Source organism: Vipera ursinii, assembly GCF_947247035.1.
Source record: "Vipera ursinii genome assembly, chromosome: 3".
Classification (NCBI taxonomy): Eukaryota; Metazoa; Chordata; class Lepidosauria; order Squamata; family Viperidae; genus Vipera; species Vipera ursinii.
The window spans coordinates 201,995,485-202,014,118 of NC_139516.1; the positions used below are offsets into that span (position 1 = coordinate 201,995,485).

Genomic DNA, 18,634 nt, shown 5'->3' on the forward strand with positions numbered 1-18,634 from the left:
GGCTGAGCAATTCTGGTAGTTGAAGTCCACAGGTCTTAAAAGTTGCCAAGGTTGGACACCCCTGCTCTAAAACAACATCTTTTAAAGATGAAGAATGCTAATTCTCATTAGCGAGGGTGATGATTCCTTAAAATAAGCTGACCTTACGGTAGAAGCTGTGATTTGTGTTCGTCAGCTTTACAATCTCTTCTTCTTCTCTTTCCCCAGACACCTAAGAAGATGGAACTGGTGAGGCTATCTTTTGGATAGGATTCTTAGAATATATTCAATTTTTTGAACTAGAAAAACAAACAAACCTTTGAGTGGATGTTTGTGTCAGCCTTTTCAAAGTGATCATAAGAGGCGTGTGGATGGAATGGACCAGCAACTATAACATCTTTGGAGAAAAACAAGAAGCAGAAGAAAGAAAAGCCAAGGAAAATGGAAATAAGCCAGAGAGTGATTGGCATAAAAAGAAGAAACAAAATGGAGCACCTGCGAATTGTGATGCAAATGTTTTGGACCAGAGCAGAAAATAGGAACACAAGGTAACTAATTCAAGTTCTTCTTTGTTGATCACCCACCCTTGTTTTATCACCTCATTAGCTTTACCCTGAGGGAGATTCAGATGTATTGCTACATCTGATCCTCTAAGGAGTTAAAAGCAGCAAGTATGTACATCTCAGAATAACTTTGGAAGGTAGATTAGCATGATAATGTGACTGGACCAGTTTTCTGCTCTGACGGAATTCACACATTTCCGGTAAACCTGCATTAAGGAGAAAAAGCTGCTTTTGTAAAGTGTGCAGTGCCAAAACCAATGTGATCCGGCTAAGCTAAGGCAATTGTGGGTTTGCCCAAAATGCAAAGGTAAGGGCTGGGTTCCCACAATATATAGGTAAAGGTAGAGGTTCCCCCGCACATGCGTGCTAGTCGTTTCCGACTCTAGGGGCCGGTGCTCATCTCCGTTTCAAAGCCGAAGAGCCAGCGCTTGTCTGAGGACGTCTCCGTGGTCATGTGGCCGGCATGACTAGATGCCAAAGGTGCACGGAACGCTGTTACTTTTCCACCGTAGTGGTCCCTATTTTTCTACTTGCATTTTTACGTGCTTTCGAACTGCTAGGTTGGCAGAAGCTGGGACGAGTAACAGGCACTCTGCTACGCGGCACTCAGGATTTGACCCGCCAAACTGCCGACCTTCTGATCAACAAGCTCAGCATCCTAACCCACTGAGCCACCGCGTTCCACAATATATGGTGAAACGCAAATTAGTCAACTCCATTGTAGCCCAGTCTAACCTGTGGTTCCCTAGCTGTAGGAATCCAGCTTCACCAAAGATGAGAAGTAAGACATTTTCAAAGGTAAAAAAACCCCAAGAAAGTCCAGTTGCCTTTTGGAAAAAAAACCACTTTTGGGACAACCATGATCTAAGATGATTAAGAATCTCTATTGACATGAACCCTACTGCAGTTTTCATCCTTCCCAGTCATGCTGCAATTGCAAAAAGTCAACACAGTCCTAGGCTCCATTAAGAGAGGGATAGAAGCAAGGTCAGAGGAACGCGGTGGCTTAGTGGGTTTGGACGCTGAGCTTGTTGATCAGATGGTCGGCAGTTTTGGCGGGTCGAATCCCGAGTGCCGCATAACAGATTGAGCGCCTGTTACTTGTCCCAGCTTCTGCCAACCTAGCAGTTTGAAAGCACGTAAAAATGCAAGTAGAAAAATAGGGACCACTATGGTGGGAAGGTAACAGTGTTCCGTGCGCCTTTGGTGTCTAGTCATGCCGGCCACATGACCACGGAGACGTCCTCGGACAAGCGCTGGCTCTTCGGCTTTGAAACGGAGATGAACACCGGCCCCTAGAGTTGGAAATGACTACCACGCATGTGTGGGGGAACCTTTACCTTTTAGAAGCAAGGTCATGTATTAATACCACTTTATAATGCCTTGGTAAGACCACACTTGGAATATTGCATCCAGTTTTGGTTGCCACACTATAAAAAAGAGTGCAGAGAAGAACAACAAAGATGATTAGGGGACTGGAGGCGAAAACATCTGAAGAGTGTTTGCAGGAATGGGGTATGTCTACTTAATGAAAAGAAGGACTAGGGATAATGTGGTAACAGTCTTCCAATAACTGCAGAATTGTCCCAAACAAGAGGGGGTCAACCTATTCTCCAAAACACCTGAAGGCGGGACAAGAAGCAATGGATAGAAACTAATCAAGGAGAGAAACAACTTAAAACTAAGGAGAAATTTTGTAATGATGAGAACAATTAACCTGTGGAATGGCTTGCCTCTAGGAGTTGTGAATGCTCCAACACTGGAGATTTTTAAGAAGACATTGGACAACCATTTGTCTGAAATGATATAAGCCAGGGGTCTTCAAACTTGGCTCTTTTATGACTTGTGGACTTTTCTCCCAGAATTCCTCAGCCAGGCACGCTGGCTGAGGAATTCTGGGAGTTGTCGTCCACAAGTCATAAAAGGGCCGGGTTTGAAGACCCCTGATATAGGGTTTCCTGCTTGAGCAGGGGGTGGGACTAGAAGACCTCCAAGGTCCCTTCCAACTCTGTTATTCCAGCAGAGACACGCCTATTGATTACATCCAGAATCTCCCTTGGCTCTCAGATATCTTTCAGTTATGGAAGGCTTTTCCAAATGTGCCACGGATCAAGCTGGAGTAAAATGGACTTAAAGGCCTTGGAAAAAGCATGGGTGTCAGACAGGAGCTGCCTGGTTGTCTTTAGCCAAGGATGCCATCCCAATTACAGTGTTCTGTTACGTTTAAGATCAGGTTGCCAGCTCTACACAGACATGTTGCCCTGAAAAGACAACCCTGCTCTGTTTAAAGCTGAGTTACGGCCGCTCAAAGGTTAATCAGTTCACTTGTTGTCCATCAAGCAACTTGTCACAGCTGATCATAGCAGATTGTTTGGTGGTGAAGCCATTATGCCAGGAATAGGTTTCTGGGAATGTCTGAAACGTGTGTTCAGACATAAGCAAAGCTGCTTGGAGAACGGGGGGGGGGGGGGGAAGGGGCAGGGAAAGGGTGCTGGAGCCCTGAGTTTGGTTTAGGTAAAGGTAAAAGTTCCCCCGCACATGCGTGCTAGTCGTTTCCGACTCTAGGGGCCGGTGCTCATCTCCCTATTTTTCTACTTGCATTTTTACGTGCTTTCGAACTGCTAGGTTGGCAGAAGCTGGGACGAGTAACAGGCGCTCACTCTGTTACGCGGAACTCAGGATTCGACCCGCCAAACTGCCGACCTTCTGATCGACAAGCTCAGCGTCCTAACCCACTGAGCCACCGCGTCCCTGAGTTTGGTTTACCTACGTCCTAATACTTGGGTGTTGAGGTGTATCTGTCTTGTCCGTGAACATTCAAGTTTGCAAGTATGGGTAGTTTTCTACTTAAAATTTAGTGACCGTTCAGAGTTTAAAACGGCACAGAAAAAGTGTCTTGTGATTGTTTTTCACAATTACAGCTGTTGAGCATCCCCACGGTCATGGGATCAAAGCTGGACACTTAGCAACTGGCCTGCATTTATGACGGTTGCAGTGGTCTGGGATCCCCTTTTGCGACTTTCTGACCAGCAAAGCCAATGGGCAAAGCCAGCTTCGCTTACACAACTGTGTTATTAGCTTAACCACTGCAGCGATTCACTTGGCAAGAAAACGGAGCAAAGCTCCCTTAACAACTGTTTCACTTAGTAGCAGACCCTCACTTCAGCTCTTCCTGCTAGAACATTCAGGATGAATTGTTGTGACTGTTGAACCTATCTGGAAGATCTTAAATGTTGCCCTTGTGCACTTATTATTATGATTATTATTTTTAAAACAGGATACCGAATTGGCTTCGGACCTGCAGTTGCTTTTTTCAGCTGCGTAAATTTGAGCAATCCATTTGCTTAAGCGTGAAAGGTGTGGACAGAGTCAGGGTGTGCTCAGCACTGTCCAAGAAACAGTGTGCAATTTGGCACTCGCTCGTCCATCAAATTGGATGCCCCACAACGGTCCCTAATTATTTTCAGCTGCAGGCAAGCTTCAGACTTGGTTCATTGGTGCTCTGCTTTCCTTACAGGTCACCATCTGTCTGAGCCTGATAGAGATACTTGTCTGGTGGGGCTAAAATTACCCCGTGTAGTCATTCCACATTTCTTAGCCCTGGCTTGGCTGAATCAGAAAGAGCTGAGGGTAGATGGGAAAAGGGGGCCCGTGCCAAGTTTCTGGGAGGGGGGAGAGGTGAACCCGTGGAGAGCCTTGGGGGTGACATTGATAGCAATAGCCCTTAAGCTTATATACTGCTTCATAGCACTATACAGCCTTCTCTAAGCGGTTTACAGAGTCAGCATATTGCCCCTGACCATCTGGGTCCTCATTTTACTGACCTCGGAAGGATGGAAGGCGGAGTCAACCTTGAGCCAGTGAGAATCGAACTGCTGGTGGTCGGCAGTCAGCAGAATTAGCCTGCAGTACTGCATTCTAACCACTGCGCCACCATGGCTCTTAATCAACTATCTGATTGCAGGTAGTCCTTGACATATGACCCCAATTGGGCTGGAACGTCCATTACTAAGCAATGCAGTTAAGTGCTTCATCACATAGCCATACCTGATTTTCTCCCTGTTTTTTTTTGCTGTGGTCATTAAGTAAATCATGTGACTGGTCAGCGAACCCAACCTCCCTTACTTTGCTTCTTGAACGCCAGCTAGGAAGGTCACAGGTGGTGATTATGTGACCCCAGAACACTGCAACCATTGTAAATACATGCCAATTGCCAAGCGCCTGAATTATGACCGCAGGACTCTGCCATGGTCCTAAATGGGAGGACTAGTTGTAACTCACTTTTTCCAGTGCCGTCATAACTTTGAATGATCAGTAAACCAATGGTCGTACATCAAAGATTATATGTATGTCATAACCATTTATCAATAAAGGAGAAAACGTGTTAAACTGTAGGTTGAACTATGGGTCCTTGGTGCTCTCTGAGGTTGGCGGTTTTCTTGGAGATGTTTCATTACCCAAACTACGTAACATCATCAGGGCACTGATGATATTATCTAGTTTGGTACTAAAACGTCTGCAAGAAAACAGCCAAGCTCAGAGAGCACCAAGGACCCCTCATAACCATGTATAATATCAGCTGTTTTCAGCAAATGCAAGGAGGAATATACTTCTAGTTCAGGGGTGGGCAATTAATTTTTCCAAGGGACCACATGGAAAACTCAAACGTGTTTTGAAGGGCCCAACCAGTTGGGCTGTGAAGATGCATAGGCACGCGCGCACGCACACACACACACACACACACACACGTGTAAATTGGAAAAAATAATAATAGTCGCCTTCAAAATAAAAGCAATGCTGTTGTATTGTGTCCATGGTATAGGCCAGGGGTAGGCAACCTTGGCTCTTTTATGACTCGTGGACTTCAACTCCCAGAATTCCTGAGCCAGCATGGCTCAGCTTGGAAACCTCTCCCTTTCTCCTCAGCATGGCTGGCTCAGGAATTCTGGGAGTTGAAGTCCACGAGTCATAAAAGAGCCAAGGTTGCCTACCCCTGGTGTAGGCTTATTTACATTTGATTTCTAATTTGTAGTTGACCTCACGGAGGGAGAACAACGACAGCCAAAGAGTTTGGATGTGGCTCGGGGCCATGAAATTCCCAGATCTCTTGTAGTTCCATAATTAGGAAGGGGGAATCTCAGTGAGACTTTTTGTGCTGGTTGATAAAAAGGAGGAAACAGGGACTGGAAGACCTCCAAGGTCCCTTCCAACTCTTGTCAGTCTGTTCTGTCCTGAGTTTTTCTTGTTTTTCCTTGTTTTTCGTTTTTCTCCCACAATCGTTCCCTGCTCTGTTATCTCTCCCCCTCCTCCTTTTTTTTTTGTCTGAAAAAAATGAAACCCCACCAAGCAGTTTATTCTAGTACCTGGGATTTCCTAACCAGGTTGCAGATGACTGAGTGCGTTTAATAAAAATGATAGCGTTGTGAATGAGTCAGAATTTCTTTTTTTTTCTTTTTCGTTTTTTAAACTCTTTCCCTCAGACTATGTAGATGCAGCATAGTTGGGGAAATGGGTCTCTGGTCTGCGCGCGAAGGAATTACCAACCCTCTCTCCTGTGGGTGTATGCAAAAAAATTCAACCGGTTGGGGAAAATTAACAGCAGCTTACCTTTCCGTACCATGAGAAACTCACAGAAGGGAAAGGCGAGAGGCCCACGTGTGCGGCTTCCATCACGGACGACCAAAAAAAAAATTAAAAAATAAAAATAAAAAATTGAATCTGTACTTTCACAAGACAAGACAGGGCTTTCTTGTTTCCAGGGCTGTCGAAAAACTTTGTGGTAAAGAAGGACCCGTACACAACATTCTTTGCGTTTTTAAGCAACCTGCCTCTAGCTGGCGTTCCTGGGTTGTTTAGAACTACGGTACCATCTCCATCATTATTCCTGAGTGGAGAAGGAAGGGGAAAAAAAAATGCTGCTTACCAAACTTTTGAGGCACAATTCCCCGTTATCTTCGGATGAAATGGACTTAGAAAGGCGTGGACTCTTCGGGTTTGCCCTCCTGAAAGGGGGACGAGATGTGTCTCATCAGGAAGGCAGCTGGTTTTGAGTTCAGGCAGTGCCAGATTATTTCTGTGTGGCAGCAAACCCCCCCCCCCAAAATAAAATAAAAATAAAAGCCAACGGAGTCCTAGGCTGCATTGACAGAGGGATAAGAATCAAGATCACGTGAAGTTCTAGTACCGCTTTACGAAGCCTTAGTAAGAGCACACGTGGAACGCTGCATCCAGTTTTGGTTCACCACAATATAAAAAAGATGTTGAGACTCGGGAAAGAGTGCAGAGAAAAGCAACAGAGATGATGAGGGCACTGGAGGCTAAAGCGTACGAAGAAGGGTGACAGGAATTGGCTGTGTCTAATGAAACGATAGAAGTAATTCCAGTATTTGAAGGGCTCCTACAAAGATGAGGGGGGGGGGGTCCAACTATTTTCAGTCTAAAGCACCGAAAGGCAAGGCAAGAAGCAATAGATGGAAACTAACCAAGGAGAGAAGCAACCTAGAATTAAGGAGAAACTTCCTAACGGTGAGAGCGAAATCAATCAATGGAACGGCTTGCCTTCAGAAGTTGATTTTGCTCCGACACCGGAGGCTTTCCAAAAGAGACTGGACAGCCATTTGTCTGAAATAGTATAGGGTCTCCTGCTTGAGCAGGGGGTTGGACTAGAAGACCTCCAAGGTCCCTCCCAACTTTGTTATTCCCAAGTTTTATGTTCCCTGTGGGACATGGTGCTAGCGATCGAAGAACAGATGATGCTCCAAATTTCAAGGGCTTTTGTTTGTTTGTTTTAGCAAGTAAAGTCACATAGCATGGAGCTCTTGAGGCAGATAGCTTTAATTTCTCGATATGTACTTTCTCTCTGCCTCTCTCTCTCTCTCTCTCTCTCTCTCTCTCTCTCTCTCTCTCTCCCTCCCTCCCTCCCTCCCTCCCTCCCTCCCTCCCTCCACACTTCATTTTCTTAGAAATAAGATAAACAGAATTCATAGCTGGTTTTTACTCTGCGTATTCAACTGTCACCACATTACTATTTCCTTTGTAACTTGGTTTGTGTTTCCTTGATTGACAGCTGGGTTTTTTAAATCATTTGCATGTGTTCTTTTAAGTGAACTGGAGAGGAGAGTGGCTTTCAGAAGGGAAGTAAGCTTTACCAAGGAAGTAGTGCCTAGTAGGTAGGTAGTCTTCCCCAACGTGATGCCCCCTACACATATCCTGAATTACACTGCTCACCACCCAGCTTTGCAGGGAAGGTTCATTCTTTCCCAACCTTGATTGTCTTGACCTGACAGATTTGAGTATTGGGCCCTATCCAACAAGATGCAGTTCAGTGGTGAGAAAAAGTAAAGCTCTGGTCTTAGGCAGGAAAAACCAAATGCACAGGTATAGAATAAGTGGTACCTGGCTCAACAGTAGCAGCTGTGAGAGGGATCTAGGTAACCATCACTTAAATATGAGCGTGCCGCAGCTGCCAAAAAAGCCAATGCCATTCTAGGCTGCATCAACGGAGGGGAGAGCATTAAGACGACAAGAAGTGAGACTGCTGGTATCACCACACTTAGAATACTGTGTCCATTTTTGGTCACCACAATGGAGAAAAGATGTTGAGACTCTAGAACAGGGGTCTTCAAGCTTGGTTGGCCCTTTTGCGACTTGTGGGCTTCAACTCCCAGAATTCCTCCGCCAGCGTGCCTGGCTGGGGAATTCTGGGAGTTGAAGTCCACAAGTCATAAAAGGGCCAAGCTTGAAGTCCCCCCTGCTCTTTTAGCAAGAGTGCAGAGAAGAGCAACAAAGGTGATTAGGAGGCTAATGAACAGCTGCAGGAATTGGGTATGTCTACTTTAATGAAGCGATAGTCGTCTTCCAATATCTGAGGGGATGCCACGAAGAAGAGGGAGCCAAGCTATTCTCCAAAGCACCTGAAAGGCAGGACAAGAAACAGTGCATGGAAACTAATCAAGGAGAGAAGCAACCTAGAACTAAGGAGAAATTCCCTGACAGTGAGAACAATTAACCAGTGGGATGGCTTGCCTTCAGACATTTTGGATGCTCCATCGCTAGAGGTTTTCGAGAGAAGACTGGACAGCTCTTTGTCTGACATGGTATAGGATCTCCTGCCTGAGCAGTGGGTTAGACTAGAAGACCTCCAAAATCCCTTCTAACTCTTTTATTCTGTATTCTATTCTGTATTTAAAAGGAATGCAGGCATTGGCATTTTTTGCATGGAAGCCAGCCAGATGTTCTGAAAAGTACCCTCACTCATTTATAGGAACACAGGGGCTAATTTTGACAGCACAAGAGAAAGAACTTTTCACACTTGCGCGCACACACACACACACACACACACACACACACACACACACATATATTGATTGAAACCAAGACTTTCTTGTTTTGCAACTCGGTCCCAGTCGTTGCAAGGCCACCTCCTCCCTTTCCGTTGACTCTGGTTTCAACACCCATGTAACTTTTCTAGCACGTGTGACCATTTTACAATCATTCATTCTTCAAAAGCATGACTCAGGTGTCGTGTGGTTAGCTCTACTCCAACCTCAGAAAAATAGAACTGCTTGTTCATCTTCACATCCTAAGCTATCTTAATTTACCTGTTCTGGGTTTGTCCCGGAACCTGAATGAATATATTGGAACATTGTGCTTATTTATATTTATGTATTTATACCCGGCCTTTATTATGTTTACAAATAACTGAAGGTGGCAAACATATCCAACACACCTTCTCCTGCTATTTTCCCCATAACAACAACCCTGTGAGGTGAACTGGGCTGAGAGAGACAGTGACTGGCCCAAGGTCACTCAGCTGGCTTTCATGGCTAAGGCAGGACTTGAACTTACTTACTTACTTACTTTCCTTTCCTCCCTCCCTTCCTTACTTCCTTCCCTTCCTCCCTCCCTTTCCTCCCTTCCTCCCTTTCCTTCCTTCCCTCTCTTTCCCTTCCCTTCCTCCCTCCTTTCCTCCCTTCCCTCCATCCCTCCCCCTTCCTTTTCCCTTCCTTCCCTCCCTCCTCCCTCCCTTTCCTTCCTTCCTTTCCTTCCTCCCTTCCTCCCTTCCTTGCCCTTCCTTTTCCCTTCCTTCCTTCTCTCCCTCCCTCCCTCCCTCCCACCCTTCCTTCCTCCCTCCCTCCCTTCCCCTTCCTTTTCCCTTCCTTCATTCCTTTTCCCTTCCGTCCCTCCCTTCCTTCCTCCCTCCCTTCCTTCCCCTTCCTTTTCCCTTTCCTCCCTCCCTCCGTTTCCTTCCTTTCCTCCCTCCCTCCCTCCTTTCCTCCCTCCCTCCCTTTCCTTCCTTTCCTCCCTTCCTTCCCTCCCTCCTTTCCTCCCTCCCTTCCTTCCCTCCCTCCCTTTCCTTCCTTCCCTCTCCCTCCCTTCCTTCCTCTTCCTTTTCCCTTCCTTCTTTCGTCCCTCCCTCCCTCCCTTTCCTTCCTTCCTTTCCTCCCTCCCCCTTCCTTTTCCCTTCCCTCCCTCCCTCCCTTCCTTCCTTTCTTCCCTCCCTTCTTTTCCTCCCTCCCTCTCTCCCTCCCTTCCCCTTCCTTTTCCCTTCCTTCCTTCCCCCCTCCCTCCCTCCCTTCCTTTTCCCTTCCTTTTCTCCCTCCCTTCCTTTTCCCTTCCTTCGTTCCTTTTCCCTTCCGTCCCTCCCTCCCTCCCTTCCTTGCCCTTCCTTTTCCCTTCCTTCTCTCCCTCCCTCCCTCCCACCCTTCCTTCCTCCCTCCCTTCCTTCCCCTTCCTTTTCCCTTCCCTCCCTCCCTCCCTTTCCTTCCTTTCCTCCCTCCCTCCCTCCTTTCCTCCCTCCCTCCCTTTCCTCCCTTTCCTCCCTTCCTTCCCTCCCTCCTTTCCTCCTTCCCTTCCTTCCCTCCCTCCCTTTCCTTCCTTCCCTCTCCCTCCCTTCCTTCCTCTTCCTTTTCCCTTCCTTCTTTCGTCCCTCCCTCCCTCCCTTTCCTTCCTTCCTTTCCTCCCTCCCCTTCCTTTTCCCTTCCCTCCCTCCCTCCCTTCCTTCCTTTCTTCCCTCCCTTCTTTTCCTCCCTCCCTCTCTCCCTCCCTTCCCCTTCCTTTTCCCTTCCTTCCCCCCTCCCTCCCTCCCTCCCTTCCTTTTCCCTTCCTTTTCTCCCTCCCTTCCTTTTCCCTTCCTTCGTTCCTTTTCCCTTCCGTCCCTCCCTCCCTCCCTTCCTTGCCCTTCCTTTTCCCTTCCTTCCTTCTCTCCCTCCCTCCCTCCCACCCTTCCTTCCTCCCTCCCTTCCTTCCCCTTCCTTTTCCCTTCCCTCCCTCCCTCCCTTTCCTTCCTTTCCTCCCTCCCTCCCTCCTTTCCTCCCTCCCTCCCTTTCCTTCCTTTCCTCCCTTCCTTCCCTCCCTCCTTTCCTCCTTCCCTTCCTTCCCTCCCTCCCTTTCCTTCCTTCCCTCTCCCTCCCTTCCTTCCTCTTCCTTTTCCCTTCCTTCTTTCGTCCCTCCCTCCCTCCCTTTCCTTCCTTCCTTTCCTCCCTCCCCTTCCTTTTCCCTTCCCTCCCTCCCTTCCTTCCTTTCTTCCCTCCCTTCTTTTCCTCCCTCCCTTCCCCTTCCTTTTCCCTTCCTTCCCCCCTCCCTCCCTCCCTCCCTTCCTTTTCCCTTCCTTTTCTCCCTCCCTTCCTTTTCCCTTCCTTCGTTCCTTTTCCCTTCCGTCCCTCCCTCCCTCCCTTCCTTGCCCTTCCTTTTCCCTTCCTTCCTTCTCTCCCTCCCTCCCTCCCACCCTTCCTCCCTCCCTTCCTTCCCCTTCCTTTTCCCTTCCCTCCCTCCCTCCCTTTCCTTCCTTTCCTCCCTCCCTCCCTCCTTTCCTCCCTCCCTCCCTTTCCTTCCTTTCCTCCCTCCCTTCCCTCCCTCCTTTCCTCCTTCCCTTCCTTCCTTCCCTCCCTCCCTTTCCTTCCTTCCCTCTCCCTCCCTTCCTTCCTCTTCCTTTTCCCTTCCTTCTTTCCTCCCTCCCTCCCTTTCCTTCCTTCCTTTCCTCCCTCCCCTTCCTTTTCCCTTCCCTCCCTCCCTCCCTTCCTTCCTTTCTTCCCTCCCTTCTTTTCCTCCCTCCCTCTCTCCCTCCCTTCCCCTTCCTTTTCCCTTCCTTCCTTCCCCCCTCCCTCCCTCCCTTCCTTTTCCCTTCCTTTTCTCCCTCCCTTCCTTTTCCCTTCCTTCGTTCCTTTTCCCTTCCGTCCCTCCCCTCCCTTCCTTGCCCTTCCTTTTCCCTTCCTTCCTTCTCTCCCTCCCTCCCTCCCACCCTTCCTTCCTCCCTCCCTTCCTTCCCCTTCCTTTTCCCTTCCCTCCCTCCCTCCCTTTCCTTCCTTTCCTCCCTCCCTCCCTCCTTTCCTCCCTCCCTCCCTTTCCTTCCTTTCCTCCCTCCCTTCCCTCCCTCCTTTCCTCCTTCCCTTCCTTCCCTCCCTCCCTTTCCTTCCTTCCCTCTCCCTCCCTTCCTTCCTCTTCCTTTTCCCTTCCTTCTTTCGTCCCTCCCTCCCTTTCCTTCCTTCCTTTCCTCCCTCCCCTTCCTTTTCCCTTCCCTCCCTCCCTCCCTTCCTTCCTTTCTTCCCTCCCTTCTTTTCCTCCCTCCCTCTCTCCCTCCCTTCCCCTTCCTTTTCCCTTCCTTCCTTCCCCCCTCCCTCCCTCCCTTCCTTTTCCCTTCCTTTTCTCCCTCCCTTCCTTTTCCCTTCCTTCGTTCCTTTTCCCTTCCGTCCCTCCCTCCCTTCCTTGCCCTTCCTTTTCCCTTCCTTCCTTCTCTCCCTCCCTCCCTCCCACCCTTCCTTCCTCCCTCCCTTCCTTCCCCTTCCTTTTCCCTTCCCTCCCTCCCTCCCTTTCCTTCCTTTCCTCCCTCCCTCCCTCCTTTCCTCCCTCCCTCCCTTTCCTTCCTTTCCTCCCTCCCTTCCCTCCCTCCTTTCCTCCTTCCCTTCCTTCCCTCCCTCCCTTTCCTTCCTTCCCTCTCCCTCCCTTCCTTCCTCTTCCTTTTCCCTTCCTTCTTTCGTCCCTCCCTCCCTTTCCTTCCTTCCTTTCCTCCCTCCCCCTTCCTTTTCTTTTCCTTCCCTCCCTCCCTCCCTTCCTTCCTTTCTTCCCTCCCTTCTTTTCCTCCCTCCCTCTCTCCCTCCCTTCCCCTTCCTTTTCCCTTCCTTCCTTCCCCCCTCCCTCCCTCCCTTCCTTTTCCCTTCCTTTTCTCCCTCCCTTCCTTTTCCCTTCCTTCGTTCCTTTTCCCTTCCGTCCCTCCCTCCCTTCCTTGCCCTTCCTTTTCCCTTCCTTCCTTCTCTCCCTCCCTCCCTCCCACCCTTCCTTCCTCCCTCCCTTCCTTCCCCTTCCTTTTCCCTTCCCTCCCTCCCTCCCTTTCCTTCCTTTCCTCCCTCCCTCCCTCCTTTCCTCCTTCCCTCCCTCCCTTTCCTTCCTTCCCTCTCCCTCCCTTCCTTCCTCTTCCTTTTCCCTTCCTTCTTTCCTCCCTCCCTCCCTCCCTTTCCTTCCTTCCTTTCCTCCCTCCCCCTTCCTTTTCTTTTCCTTCCCTCCCTCCCTCCCTTCCTTCCTTTCTTCCCTCCCTTCTTTTCCTCCCTCCCTCTCTCCCTCCCTTCCCCTTCCTTTTCCCTTCCTTCCTTCCCCCCTCCCTCCCTCCCTTCCTCCCTTTCCTCCTTCCCTTCCTTCCCCTTCCTTTTCCCTTCCCTCCTTTCCTTCCTTTCCTCCCTTCCTTCCCTCCCTCCCTTTCCTTCCTTCCCTCTTCCTCCCTTCCTTCCTCTTCCTTTTCCCTTCCTTCTTTCCTCCCTCCCTCCCTCCCTTTCCTTCCTTCCTTTCCTCCCTCCCCCTTCCTTTTCCCTTCCTTCCCTCCCTCCCTCCCTTCCTTCCTTTCTTCCCTCCCTTCTTTTCCTCCCTCCCTCCCTCCCTTCCCCTTCCTTTTCCCTTCCTTCCTTCCCCCCTCCCTCCCTCCCTTCCTTTTCCCTTCCTTTTCTCCCTCCCTTCCTTTTCCCTTCCTTTCCTCCCTCCTTCCTCCCTTCCTTCCTTAGAGATTTCCAAGAAGAAGAAAAAAAAATTCGCTTGTCAAAACCCCAAACTAATTTAAAAGGGTGAATTTGGTCTCCGCTCACAATTAGCAAGTATTGAACTTGAGACTTTCCTGCCACGTTTCTGCCCTGTGACTGACTATCACCTTATATTTCTTGCCCGCCTTGGGTTAATTGAAGATTTGGGAGCTTTCTGGAGTGCTCCTCCAGTGACCTTCGAAGAAACTAAATGCAGACTCCTTTCACTCAGTACCATTAATGAATCAAGACTTCTGCCAGCAAGATAACATCTCTCATTAACCAAAGGCGGAAATTAATAAATGGCTGCAAATGTCTGAGAGCTATATTTACATGCCGGCCTCTAAACTCTTTGTGCCTCGGGGGTGAAGTCGAAACGAAAACGTCCCTAAATTCCTTGGTGGAAGTTTGTTTTCCAGACATCCAAAGAGAACTTGCAGGGAAGAATATCAGGGCACCTATAGTGAACCACCAAAGATTTGGAAGCTCTTGGTGGGATTCCAAATGACGGTCTGTCATTGTTCTGGCAAAGGTGCCTGAACTTCCTTGATTTATGTCAGGGGTCTTCAAACTCGGCCCTTTTATGACTCATGGACTTCAACTCCCAGAATTCTTCAGCCAGCGTGCCTGGCTGAGGAATCCTGGGAGTTGAAGTCCATGAGTCATAAAAGGGCCAAAGTTTGAAGACCCCTGATTTATGTCAACAGATTCTCAATGCAGCCCTTAATCTGTAGATAGATGTGAGTCAGCAGCATGATAACACTGGCCCGACGGCAATTGTAACTGAGGTTCTATCAACAGAAGTGCAATTTCCATATCACGGCACATAATAGATTAATTATACCATAGTCAGACGCTCCTTTGAGGACTCTGTCCAATTCTAGATTCCAATGTTTAAGAAAAATTGGGAGGAACCATGGAGCAATGCAGAGAAGAGCATCAGATACAAATCGGAGCATTGAGCTTTTCCAAAGCGGGTTGGGGGCAATAGTGTATGTTGATAGTGTGAGTCCAGGCACTGCCCCCTGCCCAGTTTAGGCCTTTTGGTGTTGAAGCGGCTCCTAGATTAATATAAAAAGGAGTAACTGATTTTGAACATGGCGGAAGAGGAAGCAGAACAGCCAAGCCGAAGAAATAGCCCCAGGGCGGACTTTTTCTTGCGCTCCTTTCTGCAAAGTCGTCATCAAATTTTTCTGCTCTCGTCGTCTTTGTTTCCTAAGAATAGTGATTTGCATAGATTTTTATTTTTGATACCAGGCTACTGCTGGTAGGTTTTTTCCTCATTTCTCTGCAGAATCTGATAGTAATAATTTCAGTGCTCAATCAAGATTGCTGTGGTTTCCTGAGCTCTCCGTTCTTTGACTTCCTTGTCTTAAATAAGTAACCTTGGAGATTTGGAAAGTTTCTGCTATGAGATGATACATAACAGGGCTCTTCAAACGTGGCCCTTTTTACGACTTGTGGACTTCAACTCCCAGAATTCCTCAGCCACGCACGCTGGCTGAGGAATTCTGGGAGTGGAAGTCCACAAGTCGTAAAAAGGCCAAGTTTGAAGAGCCCTGATGTGTAGGAAAGTGGGATTACCAGCTTGGCTGGCTTCAAATGGACCAAGCCATGGAAGTCATGGGGATCAGTGTCTATTAGCCCTATGAAAGTCATCTTCTGGGAGTAGTGAGCTGGCTGGTGGAGTTGATTGGGTCCTGTGAAAACAGACTGCTGAACCAGGTAGACCAGGAGTTTGGTCCAGCAGGGCTCTGATCATATCTTTTACGCATACTCCTTGACTTACAACCAAAAATGGTCTTAAGTAACTTTTTCCAGTGCCATTGTATCTTCAGATAGTCACTAAGCAAGCTGTTGTAAGTCGAGGAGTACCTGTACCGCTTTATAATGCTTTGGTAAGACCACACCGGGAATACTGCATCCAGTTTTGGTCGCCATGATATAAAAAAGATATTGAGATTCTAGAAAGAGTACAGAGAAGAGCTCTGGAGGCTAAAACATACAAAGAACAATTGCAGGAACTGGGTATGTTTAGTTTAATGATAAGAAGGACTACAATTGACACAATAGCAGTGTTCCAATATTTCAGGGGATGCCCCAATGAAGAGGGAGTCAAGCTATCCTCCAAAGCAGCTGAAGGCAAGACAAGAAGCAATAATGAGAAGGAGAAGGAGAAGGAGAAGGAGAAAGAAGAAGAAGAAGAAGAAGAAGAAGAAGAAGAAGAAGAAGAAGAAGAAGAAGAAGAAGAAGAAGAAGAAGAAGAAGAAGATGGAAGGGGCCTTGGAGGTCATCTAGTCCAACCCCCTGCTCAGGCAGGAAACCTTATACCATTTCAGACAAATGGCTGTCCAGTCTCTTCTTAAAAACTTCCAGTATTGGAGCATTCACCGCTTCTGGAGGCAGGTTGTTCCACTGGTTAATTGTTCTAACTGTCAGGAAGTTTCTCCTTAGTTCTAGGTTGCTTCTCTCCTTGACTAGTTTCCATCCGTTGCTTCTTGTCCTGCTTTCAGGTGCTTTGGAGAATAGCTTGGCTCCCTCTTCTCTGTGGCAGCCCCTGAGATATTGGAAGAATGCTATCATGTCACCCCTCACCCTTCTCTTCATTAAACTACACATACCCAATTCCAGCAACCGTTGCCTATATGTTTTAGCCTCCAGTCCCCCAATCATCTTGGTTGCTCTTCTCTGTACCCTTTCTAGAGTCTCGACATCTTTTTTACATCGTGGTGACCAAAACTGGATGCAGTATTCCAGGTGTGGCCTTACCAAGGCCTTGTAAAGTGGTATTAGTACTTCACGCGATCTTGATTCTATCCCTCTGTTAATGCAGCCTAGCACTGTGTTGGCTTTAACCAGTGGAACAACCTGCCTCCAGAAGTTGTGGGTTCCCCAACATTGGAGGTTTTTAAAGAAAAGATTGGACAACTATTTGAAATGGTATAGGGTCTTCTGCTTGAGTAGGGGGTTGGACTAGGTCCCTTCCAACTCTGTTATTCTGTTACTCCTAGCCTCAGGGTCTTTGTTCTCTTAATGTCTTTTACCCTAAAGGGACCTGGCTTAATTTTCCAAAGAGTATACCCCCTTCAGGCCTTACCAGGGCCTGTGTTTCCTCAGAATTAGCAAGGTGACGGCATCAGTCCTTCTTGGAAATGAAGTGCTATCATTTCCCTGAAAAGCAGCAAAGGGGATACCTAATCTTTTGAAGATAGAGTCGCTCAGCTTGTCCATCAAAAGAGCACTCCTTTAAAAAAAAATAGTAGCCTTTTGTCTCAGGGTGGGGAAGTATTGTGCTATTTCTTCCTATCTCTGGAAGTTAAACCGCTCATGTAGTGTAAATAAATGGATTTAGTCTGCAAGTTTCCAGCGTGAGGATTTAGTTTGCAAAAAGGGATCCCGTGATCCCGGGACACGACAACCGTCAGAAACGTGAACCACGTGCCGAGCACCTGAATTTTGATCGCGTGACCGTGGGGAGGCTGCAGTGGTGGTCAGAGTGAAAACGGCCGTAAGTCGCTTTTTCCAGGGCCGTTGTAACTTTGAACGAATGTCTGTAAGCCGAGGGCAACCTGTAGTCGCAGCACGGCGGACGCCGTGCAGCTTCCAGGGCCTAACTATTGAACTCTTGCTTCTGTTTGCTTTTGCCCTTCTCTGCCAACCCCTACCTGAACGGCTGGGATCTTCATAAAAGAACACCTTGGCTTTAAAGAAACGGGATCGGGCACTTTTCCTGCCAAGGCGGAAGTGGTGAACGGCTCTTCTTTTGTTATAAGTGCCACTCCAGCCAGCTAAGTCACTTGGCAGCTCGCAGGAGTGGGCCTGCAGTGGGTCTGCAGCCACAGAAGCACACCGGTGTTCCTGTCCCCCTTGTTCCTTTGGTACATCTGTCCACATCAAAGATCACACAACTGGAGAATTACCCACAAGGACAAATCGGGTCTGATCGTCCTTTGAGGCCTGCCTTGAAAGGGCTTGAAACGGCACTCTGCCTGCCAAGAATAGCAAAAAGTTATGAGGATCATCTTTGCCAGCGCCTAATATTTCTTCCTTTTTGTTTGTTTGTTTAGGTGCCTTTAAGTCAGTTTTTGATTCCTGGCGACTGCCTGGTTCCTGCAGTTCTCTTGGCAAAATTTCAGAAGTGGTTTGCCGTTCTCTCCTCTATCCTAGGGCTGAGAGAAAGGAACTGGTCCAAAGTCACCCAGCCAGCTTTCATGCCTAAGGCCAGGACTAGAACTCACAGCCTCCTGGTGATTGGCCCAAGATCACCCAGCCGGCTTTGAGGCCTTAGGTGGGACTAGAACTCACAGCCTCCTGGTGATTGGCCCAAGATCACCCAGCCGGCTTTGAGGCCTTAGGTGGGACTAGAACTCACAGTCTCCTGGTGATTGGCCCAAGATCACCCAGCCGGCTTTGAGGCCTTAGGTGGGACTAGAACTCACCGTCTCCTGGTGATTGGCCCAAGATCACCCAGCCGGCTTTGAGGCCTTAGGTGGGACTAGAACTCACAGCCTCCTGGTGATTTGCCCAAGATCACCCAGCCGGCTTTGAGGCCTTAGGTGGGACTAGAACTCACAGCCTCCTGGTGATTTGCCCAAGATCACCCAGCCGGCTTTGAGGCCTTAGGTGGGACTAGAACTCACCGTCTCCTGGTGATTGGCCCAAGATCACCCAGCCGGCTTTGAGGCCTTAGGTGGGACTAGAACTCACAGCCTCCTGGTGATTGGCCCAAGATCACCCAGCCGGCTTTGAGGCCTTAGGTGGGACTAGAACTCACAGCCTCCTGGTGATTTGCCCAAGATCACCCAGCCGGCTTTGATCCCTAAGGCGGGACTAGAACTCACGATCTCCTGGTGATTGGCCCAAAATCACCCAGCCGGCTTTGATGCCTAAGGTGGGACTAGAACTCCCAGTCTCCAGATTTCTAACCTGGTGCCATAACCACTACAGCAAATTGGCTCTCATCAACTACCACCAATAGACGGAATTTTCCTTTTATATTGTTATGCTGCAATTCCTTTTGCTGTAAATGTCAAGAACCAAGAGCAAAAAACTGTTTACACTTACTTTTAGCAAAACCTGTTTTAATGTACT

General features: G+C 48.4%; 1 long non-coding RNA gene across 2 annotated transcripts in view; it reads left to right on the plus strand.

The window, feature by feature from the left end:
- Positions 1-216: 216 nt before the first annotated feature.
- LOC310638789 overlaps positions 217-18,634 on the plus strand; it is a 26,283-nt gene continuing 7,865 nt past the window's right edge. For both annotated transcript variants that reach the window (XR_014492180.1, XR_014492181.1), the window contains exon 1: positions 217-527. This is a non-coding gene — a long non-coding RNA (uncharacterized lncRNA). The remainder of the gene's footprint in view (positions 528-18,634) is intronic.